We start from the raw sequence: 24,197 nt of genomic DNA, 5'->3' as shown, positions 1-24,197 counted from the left end.
CCTCTTCTTTATTCTTTCTTAAATCTAAATAAATTTCATATTTGGTGAAGGCTACTGTGCCTTGCAAATTTGAATGACAATCTAAACCCAAGGCCTAAACCCTTGTTTGAACAGAGTGGGAGCTGCAACTACTAACCATCTCAGATTACTGAAAGGGAAATTAATGAGAAGTGAACACAATTGCCCTTCAGAATAAAGGACAGGTTCTGAATTTGTTACAAGTTTTCCTATGGAAGAAACAAAAAGGATGAAAACTGGCAGATGGTAGAAATTTAGATGAGAACAGTGGACCCTTGAGCTCTTTTCCAACCCACATGCCAGACAACTTACTATCCCTTTTTCTCTTCATCCCATCCCCTCCCCAGTCTCTGAACAGAATTCTATCTTTTAAGGATATTAAACCAGTAAAGACAACAATTCAGGAACACCACTTAACATGGAGTCAACAGTGAGTTAGATGGTTATAAATAAGTCAATTATGGAAAAGTCTGTTTACAGAATGGTAGAAACTTCTGTCCCCATTTCCATCTCATCTTTGAACTCATGCAGCCAGATATGATTTCTTTTACTCAGTGCATTATTCTGCACAAAAACTGGTTGTAGGGAAAATGTATGAAATCCTGATATTTGGAGATGCACAAATAAAGCCTACCTGCCACAAGATTGTCTTTCAATAAAGCCTATTAATTGACAATTTCTTCTCATGCCAATTTCTTCCCATGCTTTAACCTCTTCTGAACTCTTGGTCAGAAAGCTATCAGAGAATGTGCTTCATCAAAATGAAAAAGGTAAACTAAGAAAGAGGGAGAAATCTAGAATAAAATGGAAATTAAACACAGAACAGACAGAAGAGTCCTATATCAAAATCTCTACAGTGGGCCAGGATAATAACTGTATTAGATTGTAGCAGCCAAGCTCTAGAAGGAATGTCATAGAGCGGGGAGTGGGGGGAGCTGAGAACAGATAGATTATATCATTCATTTGATCATGTAGGAAATAATACTAAGAATTATGTAAGAGCTATAAGTATGAATTTGGAAACAGTCAGTGGTAGATATTAAAAAGAAAAAAAGAAATTGAGAAAATGCTGTAATTATCAACTCCAGGAAAAACAAATGCTTTAATAAACGAAATTGTAAGTAAAAGTTTTATGAAACGCAAGTATAATTATACACTGCTTTTCTTGGTAGTAGATAAATTTACAAAGCTATGTTATTATAAACACTGAATATAGATTTCATCAAAAATATAACCTAATCATAATAGCAGGATAGAGGACAGGAAGAAGAAGTTTAAGGGAGTTTATCTAAAGTATCTTATAATATACAACAGATCATGTTTAAACATTAGTGCATCAAGAAATAATGGTGGGCTAGATTGTTGTGAACTTGACAGGCGTTATGGCCAAATCCTTCTAAGGTTTTCTCTAAGAAGCAGAAATCAGAAACTATATTTTTCCAGATTTCCCTTCTCCACTTTCTTCATGCAAAGAGTAATATTTTCATTAGATTTGAAAAGTAGAGAAGAAGGACAAGCCTTTATTACCAAATGGCAATTAAAGGTAGACACTTGACTGATGTGAGATTTCAAGAAGCCTCTGGTTGAAATCTCTGAGAATCATCTTCATTGGTGCTGATAACTGAAATACTTGAATGGAAATGGTCCCGAGATTCCTGAGATTTGCAGTGGCTTTGCGATCAGCATATATGATCCACTTGTTTGCATGCTTAAGCTAAGATCTTCATTGGCTATTTTCCAGACTTCCCCCCTCCCCAGCTTTTCCAACAGTTACATAAACCTTTAATTTCTTGTATTAAAACCATTGAAAGATGTCAGTTGGCATCCAGCATCTCGAATTGAATTGGTACTTACATAAGCAATACAAAATTTGTATTTGAAATAAGATCAATATGAGAATGATTAGCTAAAATGTTAAATCGTATAAAATTGGCGAGAGAGTAAGATTTTGAAAAATCTGTACATATTAATATTCTACATGCACACAAAGATTTTTCAGGACAGAGAATATTATGGTTGATGCACAACAAAAAAAGCATGTGGTTTCCGTGAGAGACTCTTAAATACAGAGAATAAACTGAGGGTTGATGGAGGGAGGTGAGGGAGCAGGGAAAATGGGTGATGGGCATGGAGGAGGGCACTTGCTGGGATGAGCCCTGGCTACTGTATGTAAGTAATGAACCACAGAATCTACCCCCAAAATCAAGAGCACACTGTGTACACTGTATGTTAGCCAATTTGACAATAAACTATATTAAATAAATAAATAAATTTAATTAAATAAAACAAAAGTTAAAAAAAAAAAAAAAGGATGTGGTTTCCCAGTGCCTCAATTTCTTAACACTGGGGTAGAGCAATGAGATTCAGATGTTATCCTACATACGTTGTTTTGTACAACATGTGAGGAACCACCCCCATAAAGAACCTGGGTGCTCCGCTCCTTGAAAAGGGTGATTTTGCTCTAACCCGTTAGTAAGTATAATTTCTCCAGGGAGAAGTTAAGATCATTGCCTCCAGCTTTATAACATTTTTATACTATATGTTTATGATCCTAGGTCTCAAATCCCCAACTACACAGAAATAACTCTGTGGAGTTATCTTACTACCTAAATCAGTCATAAAGGATCCTTTCAAATTTACTCATGTTGCAACTTTCCATAAGATTTTCCCAGAAAGCCTTAACTATGCAGAAATATAAAAAAATATTTTCTTTACAATCCTACAGAAGATTATTGTGTTTTCAAAAAATTCTGCATCATATGGATATTTAAATTTGTGCATATGTCTGCTAGGAATTTACCCAAGGGATACAGAAATGCTGAGGCATAGGAGCACATGTACCCCAATGTTCATAGCAGCACTCTCCACAATAGCTAAAACTTGGAAAGAGCCTAAGTGTCCATCAACAGATGAATGGATCAAGAAGATGTGGTTTATCTATACCATGGAATACTACATGGCAATGAGAAACAATGAAATCTGGCCATGTGTAGCAACATGGATGGACCTTGAGGGTGTTATGCTGAGCGAAATAAGTCAGGCAGAGAAGGACAAATATCATATGTTTGCACGTATAGGAGGATTAGGAGGAACTTGACGGAGGAACAAGGGGGAGAAGAAGGGCGGAAATGGTGGTGGAAAGGGAGAGAGGCAAACCATGAGAGACTCTTGAATGCTGAGAAACAAACTGAGGACTGATGGATGTGGGGGGGAGGGGGGATGGGCATGGAGGAGGACACTTGTGGGGATGAGCACTGAGTGTTATGTGGAAACTAATTTGACAATAAACTATTTGTAAAAAAAAATAAATAAAATAGGCAACGGTTACAAATATGCAAAAAAAATAAATAAATTTGTGCATATGTTACTATAATTATTTACTATTTTTTAATTTTTTAATCTTTTATTATTATTTTTTAAATGTTTATTTTTGAGAGAGAGACAGAGAGAGAGAGGAAGAGAGAGACAGAGACAGAGAGAGAGAGAGCACTGACAACAGCAAGTCCGATGTGGGGCCTGAAGTCACCAAAAATGAGATCATGACCTGAGATGAAGTTGAACATTTAACTAACTGAGCCACCCAGGTGCCCCTATTTATGACTTTTTAAAAGAATGGATGGGGGCGACTGGGTGGCTCAGTCGTTTAAGCGTCCACCTTTGGCTCAGGTCATGATCTCATGGTTCGTGGGTTCGAGACACCCCCCCCCCTCCCCGTCGGGCTCTGTGCTGACAGCTAGTTCAGAGCTTGGAGCCTGCTTCAGATTCTGTGTCTCCCTCTTTCTCTGACTCTCCCCTGCTCGCTCGCTCTCTCTCGCTCTCTCTCTCTCTCTCTTTGAAATAAAACAAAATAAATAAAAGAACGGATGATCTTGGACCTGGATAAGCCTTCACTGGAGAGGTAGTTACAACCATAGCACAAGCAGAATTTCAAACAGATTGTTTACTGTTTATTTTATAATATTTGCTACAGAAATGAGAGGTCTTTAGGAATCACATATTTTGTTGAAGGACCCACCTTCCCCTTGTGGGAGACACAATGTCACAGCAACCCAACTCTGGCTATGAAGCCTGCATCCAGATGTTAGTCTTCAAAAGACTATTGGCTGTAAAATTGGTTTTGTTTTTTATAACGATTTTCACTTTTAGAAGGCCATAGTCTTATTTTTATTATTTTTAAGTTTATTTATTTATTTTGAGAGAGAGAGAGCAGAAGCGCAGAAGGGGCGGAGAGGAGAAACAGAATCCTGAGCAAGCTCCATGCCACCAGCGCTGAGCCAGACACGGGGCTCGAACCCACGAACTGTGAAATCATGACCTGAGCTGAAATAAAGAGTTGAAGGCTGAACCAACTGTGCCATCCAGGCCTCCCAGAAGGAAATGCTTTTCTTAAGTGTACTAGTAATATTTCCCCGTCCAGGACCATAGTTGTAATACAATTATTTTAGCCTTAAGTTGATAGACAGATTCTGCCTCAGCTTCTAGGAAATTAAAAGCAAACCCAGAAAACCTCAACAAATTAAAAGTGAAGCATCAGCGATACCAAATAGGAAGACAGGCCTTAGAAATTGTGAAGGGGTTATTTGCATGCAGCTTATGTTGTAATTCCCAGGAATACATTTGATTTTTTTTTTTTTTTTTTTTTTTTGCAGTCTTCAATGGTAGAATATTTTATTCCTGCTGACAGGAAGAATAGCTGCTTTGAACATAACAAAAGCAATTGTGTGAGAAGTTCAACATGACTTTATTGCCCTACCCCTATAGTCTCTGCATTTCCTTTTGCATATTTAAATGTAAAAAAGTAGATCCATTCCTGGTACTTAAAAAATGAGATTTTTGGTAAGGGCAGCATGACATATTCAGGCAGGACATGCGCCTTCTTTATTACCTACTTTTTCCTCAGTTGAAAATGCTTTGGAGGGCTTCTGAGTGGCTCAGCGGGTTAAGTGTCCGACTTTGGGTCAGATCGTGATCTCAGGGTTCATGAGTTCGAGCCCCTTTTAGGGCGCTGTGCTGTCAGCACCACCCAGCTTCTGTTCCCCGTCCCCCTCTCTCTGCCCCTACCCCACTTGCACTCTCTGTCTCTCAAAAATAAATAAGCAGTTAGGGGCATCTGGGTGGCTCAGTCGGTTGGGCGTCTGACTTCGGCTCAGGTCATGATCTCACAGTGAGTGAGTTCGAGCCCCGTGTTGAGCTCTATGCTGACAGCTCAGAGCCTGGAGCCCATTTCAGATTCTGTCTCCCTCTCTCTCTGCCCCTCCCCTACTCATACTCTGTCTCTCTCAAAAATAAACAAACATTAGAAAAATTTTTAAAAATACTTTGGGAGAGTATGTTATAGACATTTGATAATTTGTGTCTTTTTGGAAGAACCGTCTGGAGTATCAACAACTACATTTAAAAAATCACAAATGACCATTTTTTCTAGGAATACGGATAAAATCAGACCCTGGTCTCTAACATTTGCTTCCCTGCTTTCCTCACAGCTCTGCTACCCGCCTTCCACTTGTAGCTTCACATATGTTTCAGTCCCTAAGATGAACCCTATCTAATTAAGAGAAGCTTAACTGAACTGAAGACAATGTCTAAAATTCAGTAGTGACTCAGTCGCCACATCTGCCCATGTGATTTCACAGGATGTGTCTTTCCTTCCCCAGTGTCTCCTGGACACTTCCTGTATTTAAGACTCAGTTCAAGCTCTCCCTCCAGGAGCCATCCTTCTATCCACACTCACACTGGTTGCCGATCAGCCCCTTCATTCTGTCTCTCTCTCTTGTAGGTTGATGATGTCACATTACAGCAGTTTACATGTCTGAAAAGCAGGGATTGGCTTCTTTGAAGCAAGGAGTGCTGCATCCTTCTTCATATCTCCCTTCAACACCTAAGAAGGTACAGGCACGTGCAAAGGCTTTGAAGATGTTTGCTAAATGGCTGAATGAGTAATTGATAAAATTCCTTGCAGATTCAGTAAAAGAGGATAGAGACCCACTAGCCTTAGTGTCATCGGGGCCTTGGGCAGAGCCAGGCTGTTGGCTCGTGTTGCAGTATCAGTACCAGTGTGGCCGGACCTGGCAGAAGCTGGTTAGAGGCCACCTCACTTTGTTGATTTCACTTTAGGGCTGTTTTAGTTGATTAACCTTTCCTAGAAATATTCCCACAAACTGAATTGTAGCCCCCAGAGAATATTTTACTTCTTTGCTTTCCCTTTATTGCAGGAATCTATAGAACACAGGCAATGCTGCTGAAAGCAAGGTTTAAAGAAAGAGACAAAATAAGGAAAAAGGTCTTAAAGTTTTCTGGATCAAAAAAAATCAAGGAAGGTAACCTCTTCTCTTTGATAATCCAACCCTTTATTTTTAAGAACTGCAATATTTCTTTTTTTTTTTTTTTTGCACTTTTATGTAGTATATAACTAGATCCAGTGGATTGGCTAATATTTTAGCAAAAGAAAAAAATTGACTACTGCTGAATTTTATCATCTCACTTATTAATTAAACTGGTTTATTATGAAGATTACCAAAATAATCAAGTGCACACTTTAATTTTTGCTGCTGTAAAAATGAAAATAAACTGGTTTGACCATAAGCATCAGTTATTAGCTAACTTATTCAGGTAGTTTTATATACTGATTCCTAAGTCAATAAAGGTGAGAAAAAATTATTTCAGCTCATTTCAATTTCATCACTTAAAATATTTTATCTACTTTGAATTTTTGCATACTTCTGAATTATTTTAGAAAAAAATTCTTACTCTTGAAAAAAGTTAAAAGTTTCTAATAATCATTGCTATTGCTATGTGCTTTCAAATATTACCTTTAGTTATTTCCTACCTTTAGAAACTTATTACTTAGATTCATAACTTTTTCTTCTGACAATTCCTGACATCTGTCCCAAATTCCAATAAATAGAATTATTAAGGTATCTTTGATCTTTATATGTTAAGGTCTTAAGCTGTTTTTGGATTTTCTGAGAAAGCTACCTAGAAATACAAAACTGTCCCCCTTTACCTTTTAAAAATAATGGATAACGGAAATAATTATATTAGTTTGTATTCTCCATATTTTCTTTTAAAGAATTTAGGATTAAGAAACTTAACAAATTTAAAAGGTAGTTTACTTTTTTTAGATTAATTTTATATAAGTAAAATTGTTAATATAAATATGTTTCAGTGATTGCACATTTTTCAAGCTAAAAATATACTCATGTTTATTTTTTATTTTTTGGGGGAGATTTATATATACATTTTAAATTTTAAATTTAGCCAATATATTTAAATTTTAGTTAGCCAATATACAATACAATATTGGTTTCAGGAACAGAATTTAGTGATTCATTACTTACATACAACACCCAGTACTCATCATGACAAGTGCCCTCCTTCATACCTATCATCCATCTAGCCCATCCCCCACCCATGTCCCTCCATCAATGTTCAGTTTGTCCTCTATTATTAAGAGTCTTTTGGGGTGCCTAGGAGGCTCAGTCAGTTAAGTGTCTGACTTTTCGGCTCAGGCCATGATCTCATGGTTTATGAGTTTGAGCCCCGTGTTGAGCTCTGACTGAAAGTGAAGCACGCGCTCTCTCTCTCAAAATAAATAAACTTAAAAACAAAAAGAGTCTCTTGTGGTTTGTTTCTGTCTCTCCTCTACGCCAGCCCTGCCCTTCCCATATGTTCATCTGTTTTATTTCTTAAATTCCACCTATAAAAATATACTCTTATTTAGACACACAGATTGGTACAATGATTGTCTATAAATTATTTTTTTCTAGGTTTCAATGATATTATTAAACAGGAATATACATAGTATACTTTAGGGTATAAAGGCCCTGAAAACTTTTCAATGTTCTTACTCTTTGCAACATATTCTTATTCCCAGGGTTACTAGTGAGTATATTTTCATGCATTGGTTTTATGATGTCTCAAGAGAACCTATTTTCTTTCATTTTCATAACATTTGCTAACATATCATATCGAACAAGGCTCTTCAATATTACCTTCATAGCAGGTATAAACTTGCTGTTATCTAAAACAATATTCTGAGGAGTGGCTGGCTGGCTCAGTTGGTAGGGCACAGAACTCTTGATCTTGGGGTCATGAGTTCGAACCCTATGTTGGGTGTAGAGTTTATTTAAAAAGAAAATCTTAGAGCAATAGTCTGCAGACACCTTAAATGCATAGTGAAGAACGGCTACCGTTGATGTCTGAGGGGCCTGCAACACCATGCTGACAATATTGTGAAGGTGTGAAAGGCACTATGTCAAACTCTTGAAGCTTCTTTGAGCACCTCCAGATGAATTTTAAATAGTTGCTCCAGCAATGGGGTTATGAATTAATTTTGTAATTTTTTTTTACTGTTTATTTGTAGTCAAGGTGGATAAAAGCCTCAGCTCTTACAGGGCAAAAAACAAATAGTTGCTTGCCTTTTTTTTTTTTTTTTTTAATAATTGCTTGACTTTTTATTTCCTCTCTTAAGGAATCTCATTGATCTTTTTCTGAGGATAACAACATTCATTTCACCAAGACTGTTATTAAGGAACTTTGTACGTCATTGTATTTAATTCAAAACGCCAATGCCCATGTCACTGTCAATCTTCAGATAAGTGAAGAAAGGACAAATGGAATTTTCGAACTTGAACCATATTTCAAAAACTCTTGAACTCTGTGAATATCATCTCTAATCTCAGAGGCTGCCTTCATACAGACTAATATACTGAAATATTTTAAAGGCCTCACAAGATCATATTATTAAAAGATATCAGAAAGCTTTTCTGTGACTATCCTCTGAAAAAATTTCTTCACATCTTACAACCTAGGAAACATACTCAAGAACGTCCACCCCTGAGCCTTGAGTGGATCTAAGGGTGTCGATCCTTGGATTCATACCCTTCAATTAAATATACATCAGTTACCCTCAAATTACTGAGACTGCGTATGTAAGAGACCTCGAACTGAGGATTTGGGGAGAAGCTTCCAGAAGTATCTGACTGCAGCAAAGAGGCAGCTTCTTTTCTTGCCTATTTGCTTAAGGTTTGTGATTTTTACAAGTACATAATACCTCTTGACAGTGGTAAAATCCCCCTTTTTTTGCAGATAAAACATTTTCAAAAACTATCATTAATATACAATATTCTATTAGTTTCAGGTGTATAGCATACTGAATCAATATTTTTGCACATTACAAAGTGATTACCTCCTTAGGTCTAGTTACCATCTGTAATTCAATATTGAATAATATTATTCAAATATTATTGAGAACATGCCCTATGCTGTGCCTTAACATATCAGTGATTTATTTGTTTGTTTGTTTGTTTATTTATTGGAAATTTGTACCTCTTAATCCCCCTCACCCATTTCACCTGTCCCTCTCCCCACTCCCTTCCCTTCTACCAACCACCAGTTTGTTCTCTGTATCTAAGAGTTTGTTCATCTTGGTTTTTAGTTTGTTTTAAAATTCTAGCTATAAGTTAATCATACGGTATTTGTCTTTCTCTGATTTATTTTACCCTATACCATATAGATTCATCCATGTGGTTGAAAATGGCAATATTTTTTCTTTTTTTCCCTTTTTTTTTGTTTAAGTGTTGTGACTTTTACAGACACATAATAGCCTCTTGACAATGATCAAGTCCCTATTTTTAATATTGACTTTTCCATCCCCAGTCACTCCTTGATATGAATCTAATACCTGGATAGTATTTGCTCAGACTTTGGCTAAAATATATCATGAGACAGACTACTGGATTTGTACTCTTTCATTTTACTGCTTGTTTTTCTCATGTATCAGTTTCTTGTAACAAATCTGCAGCTTTTCTAAGGGACGTTTTTAGATGGCAAACACAATAAGCCAGAGACCCAGAAATCTAAAACCTGTTATCATGACACACCTCAGAAGGGAGTTTTGTTTCTGCACTGAAACGAATGGACAATTCCTATTTGCTAGATTTCTAACCAAATTTTACAAATTAGAGTTTGGTGAGGAATTAAGGAACTGATGGTGTATATATATCAAAACTGTCTTGCTTGTATAGAGCTTACAAAAAAGACCCCCATGTACAGTCAGTCTCAAACTCTTACTTTACTTTCCTATTTGTCATCTTGCTACCACAAAATTTATCTCTGGTATTGGACCATTCTTAATGAGTGATTCCAAAATATTCCAAAGCTATTTAACATTCCCAAGCCACATTTTTGGCTGAAAATGAATCTGGACATAATAAGAAGTCCTACTCCATTTTTTGATATTTGACTGCTAACATCTTGAAAATCTCAAAACTTCTTCTTGCTCTTCTGCTCCACACTTGGGAAAGCTGATAAGGAATTAAGAGTGTTCACTCCTTTGGTGCTGAGAAGAAATTAGGGCCATTCAAGTACCTGCCCCTGTTCCGGAAACTCACTTTATTTATTTTTTTTCATGTCTCTCATCACTTTATTTATTTGTTTAAAGAAAACTTTATTTTACTGTGGTATGAACACTTACCGTGAGCTCTGCACTCTTAACACATTGTTTTAAGTGTAAAATGTATTATTATTGACCAAAGGTACAACATTGTATGGTGGATCTTTAGAGCTTATACATCTTATATAACTGGAAGTTCATGTTCATTGAATAGTAGCTCCCCGTGTTTCCCTCTCCTCAGCCCCTGGCAATCACTATTCTACTCTTTTACTCTATGATTTTGTCTCTTTTAAAATCCCACATATGTGGAAATCATGCAGTATTTGTCATTCTGTGGCTAGCTTGTTTCACTTAGCATAGTGTCTTCCAGGTTTATCCATGTTGTTGCATGTTGCCTTATTTCTTTATTTTTTAAGTTGGTAGTTTTCCATTGTAGGTATCTACCACATTTTCGTTAGGCATTCATTTGTTGATAGACACTGAGCTGTTTCCACATCTTGGCCATTGTAAATAGTGTTGCAATGAACATGGGAATGTTAATATCTCTTTGAGATCTGATTTCATTTCTCTTAGATGTGTGCCCAGAAATAGCATTGCTGGGTCTATGACAGTTCAACTTTCTTTTTTTTTTTTTTTTTGAGGTTTCATGCTTTTTTTTTTCATTTTACGTTCCCACCAATAGTGTGGAGGGGTTACAATTCTCCACATCCTTGCCAACACTTGATATCTTTGTCTGCTTACAATTTTTTTATGATAATCATCCTACAAGTGTGCAGTAATATCTCACAGTGGTTTTGATTTGCATTTCCCTGATGACCAGTGATATTGAACATCTTTTCATATACCTGTTGCTTATTGATATGTATTCTGTGGAGAAATGTCTAAATTAAGTCAGCTCTGCTTTTTAACCACAATAAAAACTCAAGAGTCAGCTTCTTTCTTTGCTCTCTCAAGCCATTTAAGACTTGCTTATGAGGTTTACCATGCTGTCCCCAGAGACACAATTTAAGTCCTAGCCCTTTTTAATCCTCTTAGTTATGTGTGGTATCATCAGTTTTAATACCCAAAACAAATTTTGGATGGAGTCCATTGTGTACTTACAGAATGGCCATCAAAGTATTGATGCATTCTCTAGCTTCACCTGGAAAATGACCCAATGTAGGTACCAAAGCAACTTGTGTCAATGAAGTAACTATTTGCTCAGGAAATTCTTACTTAGAGAGATAAGACTGCAAACTAGTGAAAAAATTTCTTACTTCAGAAAATCTGCAAAACAACGGATCTGAGTTTGCTCATCTGGACAAATAGTTATCTAATCAGGACAACAGTCTGCTCACTTGGACAAATAGTTTGCTTATCAGGGCAATAGTCAGCTCATTGAGATTGGTTTCAAGACCTTGGTGTTGGTATGTCCACAAATCTTAGGTCATTATTGTCATGAACTGTGATGTGACCTTCAATCATTTTTCTTGTCTTATAAGTCCTACATTAAGCCCCTGGAGTCCAGAGAGTAAAAGCTATAAATACTCTTTCCTGTCCGCGCTCTTTGATACTATTAAGAGTTTATAAAGGTGATGTTCCATGTCTGTAATAAGTTTAATGAACTCAGCTTTACTGAGCAATAGTTTCTTCTTTCTTTTTTAAATTTTTTTAGGGGGTGTGATCTTTGTAGTGAGTCTAGAATTAACACATATTACACCTTGCTTGAATTCATAATTTTTTTTCTAACTGCTCTTTACATGGCTTAGCTAGTTTATAATCCATGCTGATTTTTCATGTTGCAGCCATCCTAAATATTGACTGTAGTATTTCATGGATAGTTTTTCTGTTCTGATTTATTTTTGCTTCTATCTGGATATAATCAAGCTAAATTTCACATATATCCAGGAATACAAATTTCTTAAGATTAAGAGACTGTGTGTTTACTATCTGTGCCACGGTGATTTATATACAGAGTACCCCATGAAATGTGTATTATGTTAATGCACTCCCATTGAATATGCTATTGACAAAATTCTTGAGTTCTATCTTTATCCTTCAACATATGGTGCTTCATATCTTGTGTTAGTTGTATTTATGTAGTCAATTCTTCAAACCAGAGGGCAGAACTAATTTGTGTAAATTATGTATAGTAATGAGAACCCAGTCTAATATTCCAAACAGAGCACAACAAAGGGCTTTCATTTTCATGTTGCAGATATTCTATTTTTACAATAAAGCCCACCAGATTGCATTAGTATTTGATGGGCATATTGTATTTTCTATCAAATATAGAATTAACTGAATTCTTAATATCGATTTTTTTCACCATTTACAGTGCTAAGTTATATATTGTAGTATTTCTACTCCTATGGTTGTTTCTTTGGACCAGGATCTAATTATTTTATTTCATTATTAAATTATTCCAGCTTCTCAAAATCTTGTCAAATCTTGACTCTGTCTTATACTGTATTAATTATTCTTCTTGGTTTTGTGCTAATCATAGATTTAGTATTATACTTTCTAAACCTTATCTTGATTATTAATGAACATCAGAACTTTACAGGTCCAAGGAGAGAGCTTTGTGTTATGGAGAAGACCTACAATCATGCTAGCGTCACTTGGTCATGTGTGTTTGGACTAGATACACAAGGGAAGTCTGGGTAATTTGGAAAGTGCTGTCAGATGCTTTCCCACTCTTGGATCAGAGTCTTTAGATAATCAAAGTTTTTAAAATGAAGCACTAAAACCTCTGGCTTGTGTATAACTCAAGACCTCATTCACTGATAGACTATTGATTCATTCTTCAAGTCTCATTTTAGACTCACTGTTTCTGGGAATCCTTCTGATTATACCTTCCGAGATTTGGTTAGGTGCCTCATCTGTGTGTTCATGTAAGATTCCTTACTATGACAGGAGTTTCGCACTTTAGTATAATTGCTTATGCACTTGTTTATATTTCACATTAGAGGGTAAACTTTTGAGGAGGGACTTAATTTTGTTCATTAATTGTACCCGCAGCTTTCAGACTTATGGCTGATATATATTCAATAATTATAAAAGGTCATTCCAAATACACTCATATTATTTTTTAATAAATGAATAAATGTTAACCTCTTTATTTTGTATGACTGATGTAATCTCCCTTAAGAGCCTCAATTCCACTGGATATCAGGCAAATTTAAGCTTGAATTAGAAAAAAAGTGCATTTTTTCCCAGTATGTATTCTGAGTTTAATTTGCTATCAGGACTAGTATTATTTTATGGGAAGGATCAGTTTTCTAAGTTCTTATCATTTTTCACCCATTCCCCACCCTTTATTTCCTCCTTCCAATATGGTGAATAGTTATATGAAAGAGTGTATTGAATCATATAAGGCATGGGGGAAAAAAAAGCATTCTTCTGCACGGTGAAATCTTCTGGACCCCATTGGCTCAGTGGAGTGGATGCCTTCTCTGTAATGAAGGGCTTGGCTGGCCTTTGTCTCCAGTTCCGGGAGGTAGCTTCTACATCCTTAGAAATTCCCTGTATAATATGAATATCTTTGTTACTTATAGTGGAGCTTGGTGGTTTATACTAATGAGGTGACTCATGGTAGAACTCCAGATAGAGCTAGCGCTATTGAGAGAAGATTCTAGATAGGGGCTGATCAGGCTAGAAAGACCAACTATGTGGTTAGGGGATTCCAGCTTTGAGCTATGAAAAAAATGTGGTATCAGCTCAACTTCTGGAGAGGGAAAAGGGTGGGGGTTGGAGATTGAGTTTAATTACATAGCCAGTGAACCAATAAAAAATGTCTACACAATAAAACTCCAGCAAAAACTTTGAAGACCTAAACTCAGAAAAGCATCCCTGGTTGGCACGCTGTGCATTTTGTTACACACTGATACGTGGAGAGGTGACACATCCTGATCCTATAAGGAGAGGACACTGGAAGCTTTTAGTTTATAATCCTCTGAGATCCTGACCTATGTGTTTTCTCTTTGACTTGCTCTGACTTGAGCCTTCTCAGGTATAATAAAACTAGGATAAATAGAGCACTTTTCTGAGTTCTGTGAGCCATTGTAGCAATCTTCCACCTTGATGGGATGGTGAGAATCCTCAAATTTACAGCCAGTTTGTTAGAAGGGAGGGTGACCCTGGGAACTCTCAGGTTTATGGTTGGTGTTTGAATTAAGAGTAGTCTTGCAGGGGTGCCCCTGGTGACTCTGTTGGTTAAGTGTCTGACTCTTGATTTTGGTTCAGGTCATGATCTTGAAGTTCATGAGTTGGAGCCTGATGTGGGGTGTGGAACCTGCCTGGGACTCCCACTCCCTTTTTTTTTTTCTCTCTACCCATCCTCTCTCAAAATACATAAATAAACTTAAGAAAAAAAAGTAGTTTTGTGGAGGACTGCATCCTTAACCTTTGAAGTTTGTCCTAATTCTAGTTGGTTAGGGCAGAAGACATGGTACCGATATTTTCTGTGTTGCTAAATTCTGAGCAGTTCTTGTAATGATCTGAGCTCTTTACAGACTTGCCATCTTTTCTAGAATACCTGTGGCCCTTATCCAGAGGATTTGGTTAATCTGAATCCCCTGAAAACCATAGAGATGAGGGTATACTGCTTGAGGTTTATATGTCCATCTGCCATAGCTTCTGGCATGCCATTGTTCTTTGTATTTAAATTAAGTTTATTTATTTGAGAGAGAGAGAGAAAGAGAGATAGAGAGAGTATACAAGTTGGGGAGGGACAAAGAGAAGGAGAGAATCCCAACCAGGCTCCATGCCATCAGTGCAGAACCTGATGCGGCACTAAACATCCTGAACTGTGAGATCATGACCTGAGCCAAGATCAAGAGTTGGATGCTTAACTGATTGTGTCCCCAAATGCTTCCCATTATTCTCTATCTTGTTGACAGTAATGGCATGCACTGGAGGCTAGTACTACCTCTGAAACTAAATGCTTACTACAATATAGAAAATGCTGAGAGTCATCATAGCTTGTTGGTTCTGCTTAGGGCTTTGTTGGACTTTATTACAGTTCAACTTCTCCTGGCAAATCAGGCCAGGAAATGAAATGTCATTTCTTTTTGAATTGTCATGTGCTCTGTAATAAAGTTCTTGTATGTTAATCTTCTTAGGTTCTGCTTCCAAGGATCCCACTCTGCAATCATTGTTGCCAGGACTATTCAGAGAAATAAGAGATAGAATTCAGGAGCTTAATCCTCTGCTAGCTCACATCTATGCCCCATAACTAGAATTAGATGAGTACAGAGGACTCTGGCATAAGGGAGAAATACTGTGGTTAAAACTTTCATAGTGAACTAGTTGGTACAGGGGCGGGGATAGTGGGGCAGTGAGGGGGTGTGGTGGCAGAGGAAGGATGTATCAGTGGAAAGGAATCAAAGGAGAGCTAGGGCAATGTATTACAACTTTGACAGATATGGGGTAAGTAACAACTGACATAAAGGACAGTGAAATCAAGTGACAGTTGTTAAGTGCAAACTTTAAGAATAAGGATAACCAAAGGGTAACAATGATTAAACAACAACTAAAAATTACATTTGAAAGCTAAGGGCTTCCCTGGTAGCATAAGGAGCTCTAATTAAAACCAGAGAGCTGTGAAAGCTGAGGGCTGGACCAAGGACTTTGTGAATAAAGTATCAAAGATTGAAAGAAAGTTAAACAGTGAATCATGACAGTCCTATGTAAAGTGAAGACTCTGACTGAGCAATAAAATGACTTAGTCATATGATGGAGACATCTGGGTTAATACACTAAATAATCTTATCTTCACAGATCCCCCAAGCCCTCCACTGATGTAGACATAGCCCACTCCTCCCTATTAAAGGCAGGGATACCCTCACCTCTGTAGAGACTCTCTGATGAAGGAATCTGGGTGTCTCATCCTTGGGATCTGCTATCACTGGGTTCCTGGTCATCTGGCTCTCAGGATGAAATCTCAACATAATTTGGCTGCAGGAAGTGTTTCTCAGACAAGATATTAAAGTGACTATTACCCAAGGAACTGCAGGAAATAGTTTCCCTTTTCCTGGGAAGAGAAATAAAGCACATCCTTCAAAGAAGCGTTATGAAAGAAACTGGAAATTCATGGCACAAAAATATCCATAAACATATTTTTAAGTGAATGAATAAATGAATGACTTAGATCATGTGACTTCCTCTAAGAATATCCCAAGTTGAAAGTACTTCTTGTGCACACAAATCACCTCTTATTACTATTTCTATTATAGGAGTTATTCCATTGTTGTTATTCTTCAGAGACCTGTCTCCTCTACACTTGGGGAAAATTTTGGAGGATCGTAAGTATGCTTGATTCATCTTTGAATGCAGAAACAACGGGCACAGTCTTCTTCTGAAATGAAACACTGAAACATCCATGGTTGTTTGTAATCGTAAAGCCCTTAAGGCTAAAGAAATATTAACTCATCTTTCTGCTCTTCTCTTAAACTCAGTTTTTTAAAACAATGCTTAATATCTTTCAAATTAATGAGTGAATAGGTGAAGACAATTTTTTGAAATTCAGTTGATTGATAGAAACCTTCTCTATGAAAGATATCTGGCTGGTTCAATGACTTTGATAGACCAAACATCTGGATGTATTTTATTTGAGTTGGCATTATTATGCTAAAATGGTAATACTAAGTGAAATGTTCTTTCCTATACTACAGTCAGATCATGTCTTTGGGGAGCCAATTCTTCCTTGGCCCACCAAAAATACATAAAATTTGAGAAAATGGGTAATCTTACCCAATTCAACTTTGTTTACACCAAGCCATAATGACAGAATTTTGTGGAAATCCAACTCCAGAAACCAGGGTCATTACCTCCTACAACCACATGAGCTCAAGCTGCCAATTTGGGGCTTAAGGTAAGCTCTCAAAAGATACCTGGTAGCAGTACCTCTATGTAAGCTGAAACCAACTAGCTTAAAGCCACTTAAAGATAATTTTTTGGCATCTAAGTCAGGAGATGCAGAAATGCAACCAAGCTCCTGTTGCCTAGAATAGTGGTAAAGCTTTATTATACTCAGCTCCAAGCGACAGATGCAACTTCTTGGAAATTGTGCTAAAAGGGAATTAATAAACTGGCCACATGATGAAGAGAACATCCAGAGCCATGGAAGGACATTCATGAGAAATATGGATTTAGCCGGTGCTGTTTACAGATCAGAAAAATGTATTTTTGTGTTAAATCCAATCTGTGATGTAGCAATAAGAACATGTGGCATCCAATAATCCCCTATCAAAGCTGATCTTCCCACTTTCAAAATGACTGATACAAAAAGAAAGAGGGATTAGAGTCGCCAATTTATTTCATTCTTCCCAGTGTTATATTTGGGGGATTAAGGATGACTGATCCCGATACACTGAAGCAGCCAGTTCAGGCCAAGTAATTCTTGAGAGCGAGAGAAATGACAGATATATCCAGCCGTGCACCTGGACACCGGGAAAATACTAATGAAACTGCTTTGAGTTTAGAAATGTTCATTCTGCTAGATCTTCTATATTTGAGTCATGCAGGAAAGAGGAGAGCTAGGTGAAGTCTGTAGTAAAAGGCACATTGGCATTTTCATAAGTATACTTCCTACTTGGAAATGAAGTTAAAATAATTAGAAATAGACACTACAGTGTTGTTTATCAGAAGGTGTCTTACAAATTTCCTCACAAAAAGAACCACTTTAAAATGTCTACTCTGAGGGTGCCTGGTGGCTCAGTCACTTAACTGTACGACTCTTGATTTTGGCTCAGGTCATGATCTCGGGGTTCATGAGATCAAGACCCGCGTCGGACTCTGAGCTGAGAGCATGGAGCCTGCTTGGGATTCTCTCTGTCTCCCTCTCTTTCTGCCCCTCCCCTGCTAATACTCTCTTTCTCCCTCTCTTCAATGAGTAAAACTTAAAAAAAATTTAAATGTCCACTCCTAGTGACCTGCCACAGTGAGATGAGTACTGAAACTGCCTTTGGCAGAGACACATTCACTACAGTGGGAGAGTCGACACAAAGGACAACTCAAACCTAGCTTCATGACTGAGGACAATGAGCAGTGCCCAACCTCCTGCTTCCTCAGACTCCAGCAAAGTGTCTGGAAAATGTCAATGTTCCTTCAGAAATGTTTGTTGAGTTGAATTATATATGTGAGGAAGGCCAAACTATTACAGATTACAAAGTGCCCCAGAAAGAAACAACTAAGCAAAATAAAATAAAAACATCAAAGTGTGGAAGTCATTGTAAATATTTTTGACAATGTTTGAAAAAGCTAATTTATATGTTAAATGTACTTATTTAGAAATAATAAATAAATAAAAATAAAAATAAATACAGAAGAACTTTAGGTTGTGAGTTATATGTTCTGTGAGTGTTCTGCAAGACGGGTAGACATTTCTAATAAATTTTCACTTGATAAATGAGTGATGTCTTACAATACAAGTATTGTGTGATGTTGAACATCACATGTTCACAACTGAGCCAGTGGTCTTATCTCTTTGTCTCTCACTGCGGGATTATGGTGATGGTCTCCCATGCTCAGATGCTCAGTCTCAGGCTGTGGTGTTTGGCAGAAATCAATGATTTTTCAGAATGTTGGAAGGTGCCCACAACTGGCACTAGTATATTTTTTGTCACTTCCAAGCACCTATGGACAGTCATTTGCTTTTCCATACAAAGGTTAGTTTAGGAATGCTTTGCTTTCTTCTAGGTCAGGCTGCCTGCAGATATAGACCCTTTCCTCTGCTGCTTTATTGCCAGTTCCATTAAATACAGTCTATGACAAGAGTTTATTAATACTGTACTGTAGTCAACACCCATGCAAGAGTATACAATGGCCCCCATGCAGAAAAAGATTCCAAGGGTAGAATGGAATAGCTATTAAAATAGCCAATAGAGAGCACTAATTTTATTAGTGATAGTGAAAGTTGTCCTACAAAATAACCCTCCTCCCTCTTGTCTCCCTCACACCAGCGATGAAGGTTTTCAAAGTTAAGTGTTGGATAATTTATTTTTCTATTTTTCTTATATTACAGTATTCTAATCATTTTTATATGAATATTTTTGGGTTGTGGTGTGAATCGTCTGAGTTTCTGTTATTTCTTGTGGGGAAATTCACTTTCATTTACCAGTGCTTTGGATTCCAAGCATGTTTCCAGAATGAATTATGCTCACAAACCAAGGTTTTACTGTACATGTATTTATTTAGAAATAAAACTGAATGTATTTACTTTTATTTAAATAATACCTTGCAAAATGAGTTCTCTTAAACCAAAGGGCTAGTCTTTTGCCCCATGATGGGGTGATTAGAAACAGACCCACTTTGATGTGGCCTCAATTCCATATTGACAGATTCCCTTAATAAACCATCATGATATGACATAAGCATTCTACTTGACATTATATTGTCTGTTAAATTGATACATTGGCTGGATGATTTAATACCAGGAGAAAAATGATCTTTGAAGAATAAGTATATTGCTTTTTATCAGATCATGACAGTTAGATAATCTATCATGCTTCTATCTGTCTTGTGAAGATGCCCAGAACTAAATTTAATGCTCAATCAATATAACTTCTTAGGCATATATTGATATATTTTCTTTCACATATTTTTATTTTCCTTTCATATTCTAATATTTCCATAGTAAAACCAAGTAAACCCATGCATATATAAGGGTAAGTAGGTAGGCAGCCAATCTACAGATCAGATATTTGTCATTATAAGGAAGTTAGCTCAAACCACCTGAAAAAAATCTGCTGGACATCAAACTCTGCTGGTCATTGCAAAACATCAGATTTTAAATATTTATTAAAGTTGCCAGAATAGTGGTCTCTTTTTAACTCCAGTTTCAAAAGGAAGGATTAAATAAACTTTGTTCTTTCAAAGAAAATTTTATGTCCTAGAAAAGATAATTAGTATTAGCTTTCTCCCCCATTTATAAAAAAGTGGAATTATATCACCTGGAATTATATTTTCCCCTTAATTCATTTCTATAATAATTTCTATAATAATATGTATTATGTACACATAAGAATATGTAATACTCAAATTTATTTGTATGAATTTGTTTTTATAGCACATACAGTAATTATCATGGTAATCATAGCATATGATATATAGTATACATGATATATGTTTATATAAATATTTATATAGTATATAAAATATGAAAAATATCGGATATTACTTTGTTTTTGAAGAATCTATAAAAAATCAGTTTGTCTAATAAGAATTTGTGATATTTCTCAGGTTAATAAAACTGAAATTTTACCAAGTGACATTTGCAGAATTATGGTAAAATCCCAACTACACAAAGAGGTAATAAATACCTTCTTTAAATAAAAAAGTAGAGTAAAACACCATTACTGCTACTACATGATTAGTATTAAATAAAAAAGTTGACTAGAGTCAAAAGTTAAACTTTTATAACAAAGTATGTATTTATTTTATTTTATTTTAACAGAAAACATTTTAGGTAAATTCGTTTGCTTCTTTAGATGAGACAATATGCTATGGAATCTTGTGCTAACCAGTTCATAAAGGTAATTATACTGATTAGTTATGTGAAAGGTTAAAAATGGAGGTCTGTGATATACATAAAGAGTACTAAAGAGGTAAAGAACACTGATTGATAGTTTTTGCTGGAGTGGCAGGTGTGTTTTGTGTTACTCTATCATGATCAAGAGCTGTAAGAAATCGCAACCCCTAAGAGTCTTTTATTGAGATCTTAGGACAATATGTGGAACAATAAAACACAGCCTTGGAGCCTTTAGATTTGAAGCAGGTATCATTTTACAAGAGATCGGTATGTTCAGAGGCTGGGTTTTACCTCACTGGAAATCAAATAATGCCTCCAGCACCAGCTGTCTATGGCCATTGAGACAAAAAATGATAGCACACGTTTTATTTCACACTAGTGCCAAGGATTCCACTACTTAGAAAATATAGTTTTGAATCATTCTGTTCCTACTTATGAAATATCTTAAAAGTAGAACCACTTTTTAAAATTACAAAATACCCACTACTCTTCTTATGATTTTATTTTCATTCCAGAAGACCCTATACCTAAGTGAAAAAAAACCCACCATAAATGAAAAAAAATTAACTTCAATTAAAGAAGATTCATTCTACCCTAATCCAAAATTCCCAAAGAATTTTCACACAGAGAGAAGCATATATCAAGTGAGTACTGAAAATGAGTTTATATAAGTTATAAATATTTTGAAATTAAATAGTTTGTACATAAATGAAATATAGTAAAATTTTCTATATTCTTTCCTTTTTTTTTCTTTCTGCCATGTTCTTTGAAAATGTTTCAATCCTTTAGGAGCTGAAATGCATTTAAAATAGATCTTTCCCATGTGACACCACCTCTAGGGCAAAATAAAGGTTAAATATTTAAGCCTTGGAAAATCGTGGAAAAGGTAAATACGCACAATTGATGAAAGTCATAGCAAATAGCATCCCTTCGTTTCCCCAATTATATAAGTACACAGAACAAAAAGGGTTTTGGACTTATCCAAACAAGGTGTACAATTCAAGTTTGTTTCATAAACATCTGTCAATGAAAACCTTTGTGTTGAGTAAACAGGTATATGTGCTTTTCCCCCAAATCATAATGTCAAAATATCATTAATGTATAGTTTTTTTTGTAAAGTTTGGAATGAAAACTTATTTTTAGAAAAATGAAGACATCGTCAAAACAATGCAAAAGTTTTTCAAAAGCTGGTAGGGTTGAAAATCTGACTCCCGCAGATTTAACTCACATAACAACTGTGCAGTCATAAATGTTAAATGAAGTAATACACTTAATTTGTACCACTTCTGAATTTTTGATAGCTCTTAATTTTAAAATTGATATCTAATTAAATTGATAATTTACATTCATTTGTGTATATTCATTTCATCCAAAATTAGTTTTTCAAGAACATCTTGATGTTCAGAACGTCTTTAGAGACCTTAGAATACTGTTTCCCTAAGTAGGGGATGTTAAAATACCATATATGTAATATTTCTAGTCAAGGCTTAAATTGAATCTTTAACTTCATGCTCAGGCTCCTTTCTTAAAGGAAAATATTAGAGTACTAAGGATAATGAAACCGTCATGCAAAGGACCTTGGGTTCTCCTTCCCCTTCCCCCCCCCACCGAGTAGTTTGTACTAACTCGTGAAATGGTAATTTTTGCTATTTGACTTGACATGAACAGAATTCAAACAGACATTGCTTAAGCTTCTCTCCTATGTTTAAAATTGTCCTATGTTTGTTTCACTTTCATCAGCTGCCCACACCTAGAAGATTGAAAGGGGAAAGACTTTTCTGTCCTCTGTGATTTTTATTATATCCTATTCCTTTAATCTGTCATAAATGGAGAAAAATGAGATTGTTATATTGCTACTCTTTTTGTTTCGTTCTGTTTGGGCCGGAGTTAACCAATTGTCTGGAATATAATGAAGAATATCCCTTTGAAACTTGAACTTCCAAAGACAAAGTTTCAGAACCTGGGCTCAAGTATCTGCTGTGGGGACGCAATGGGTGGGCAGACAAGGAATATGTTAGGTCCATGATCATTGCTTCTTACAATGAAAAAAGTTTTGTTAGCTCTGTTATACTGTCTTGGACACAGACCATGCTCTGGATTATCGAAAAGGGCAAAAATTCCTGAATCTAAGGAACAAAATTTCCCCAGGGACTGGTCACAGGCCAACCTGTGCCTATATTCAGAATATTCGTTTCTGTTTAACACCATGTATTAGTTCACTCAGGCTGCTGTATTAGTCGGCTAGGGTTACTATAACAAAATGCCACAGACTGGGTGGTTTAAGCAACAGAAATGTATTTTTTAATCATTCTAGGGAGCTAAAAATCTAAGATGAAAGTGTCAACAGGTTTGGTTTCTCCTGAGGTCGCTCTCCTTGGCTTGCAGATGGCCACCTTCTGGCTACTTCCTTACATGGCCTCTGTTCTTTGTGCATGCATCACTGGTGTCTTTTTCTCTTCTTATAAGGAAACCAATCATTGAAGTAGGGACCACCCTAACAAACTTGTTTTAACTTAATTTCCTCTTTAAAGGTTCTCTCTAAATAAAGTCATATTCTGAGTTAGGACTCAACATATGAATTTTGGGGAGACACAATTCAGCCCACAATTACTATTACTATACTATACTATACTATACTATACTATACTATACTATACTATAACATAATATTTCTTTAAGTAAAGATAGTCCAAAACATAAATATAATATGCCCTTCCCAAGATATGAAAAAATTTCAAGACTAATCTATCCAGTTGAGAGGCATTAGACTCAAAAGTCATTATGCTTTTAACATCATTAAAACATATTTTGTGGGCTCACACTTGTCAGAATGGCTACCACTAACAACTCAGGCAACAACAGATGTTGGCGAGGATGTGGAGAAAGAAGATCTCTTTTGCACTGCTGGTGGGAATGCAGACTGGTGCAGCCACTCTGGAAAACAGTATGGAGGTTCCTCAAAAAATTAAAAATAGAACTACCTTATGACCCAGCAATTGCACTACAAGGTATTTATCCAAAGGATATAGGAGTGCTGTTTAGAAGGAGCACATGCGCCCCAATGTTTACAGCAGCACTATCAACAATAGCCACAGTATGGAAAGAGCTCAAATTCCCATTGATGGATGAATGAATAAAGAAGATGTGATATATATATATATATATATATATATATATATATATGCAATGGAGTATTACTTGGCCATCAAAAAGAATGAAATCTTGCCATTTGCAAATACATGGATGGAACTAAAGGGTATCAAGCAAAGCGCAAGT

Source organism: Hyaena hyaena, unplaced genomic scaffold (assembly GCF_003009895.1).
Source record: "Hyaena hyaena isolate Hyena2069 unplaced genomic scaffold, ASM300989v1 scaffold_1572, whole genome shotgun sequence".
Classification (NCBI taxonomy): domain Eukaryota; kingdom Metazoa; phylum Chordata; class Mammalia; order Carnivora; family Hyaenidae; genus Hyaena; species Hyaena hyaena.
This window is presented reverse-complemented; position numbering follows the sequence as displayed.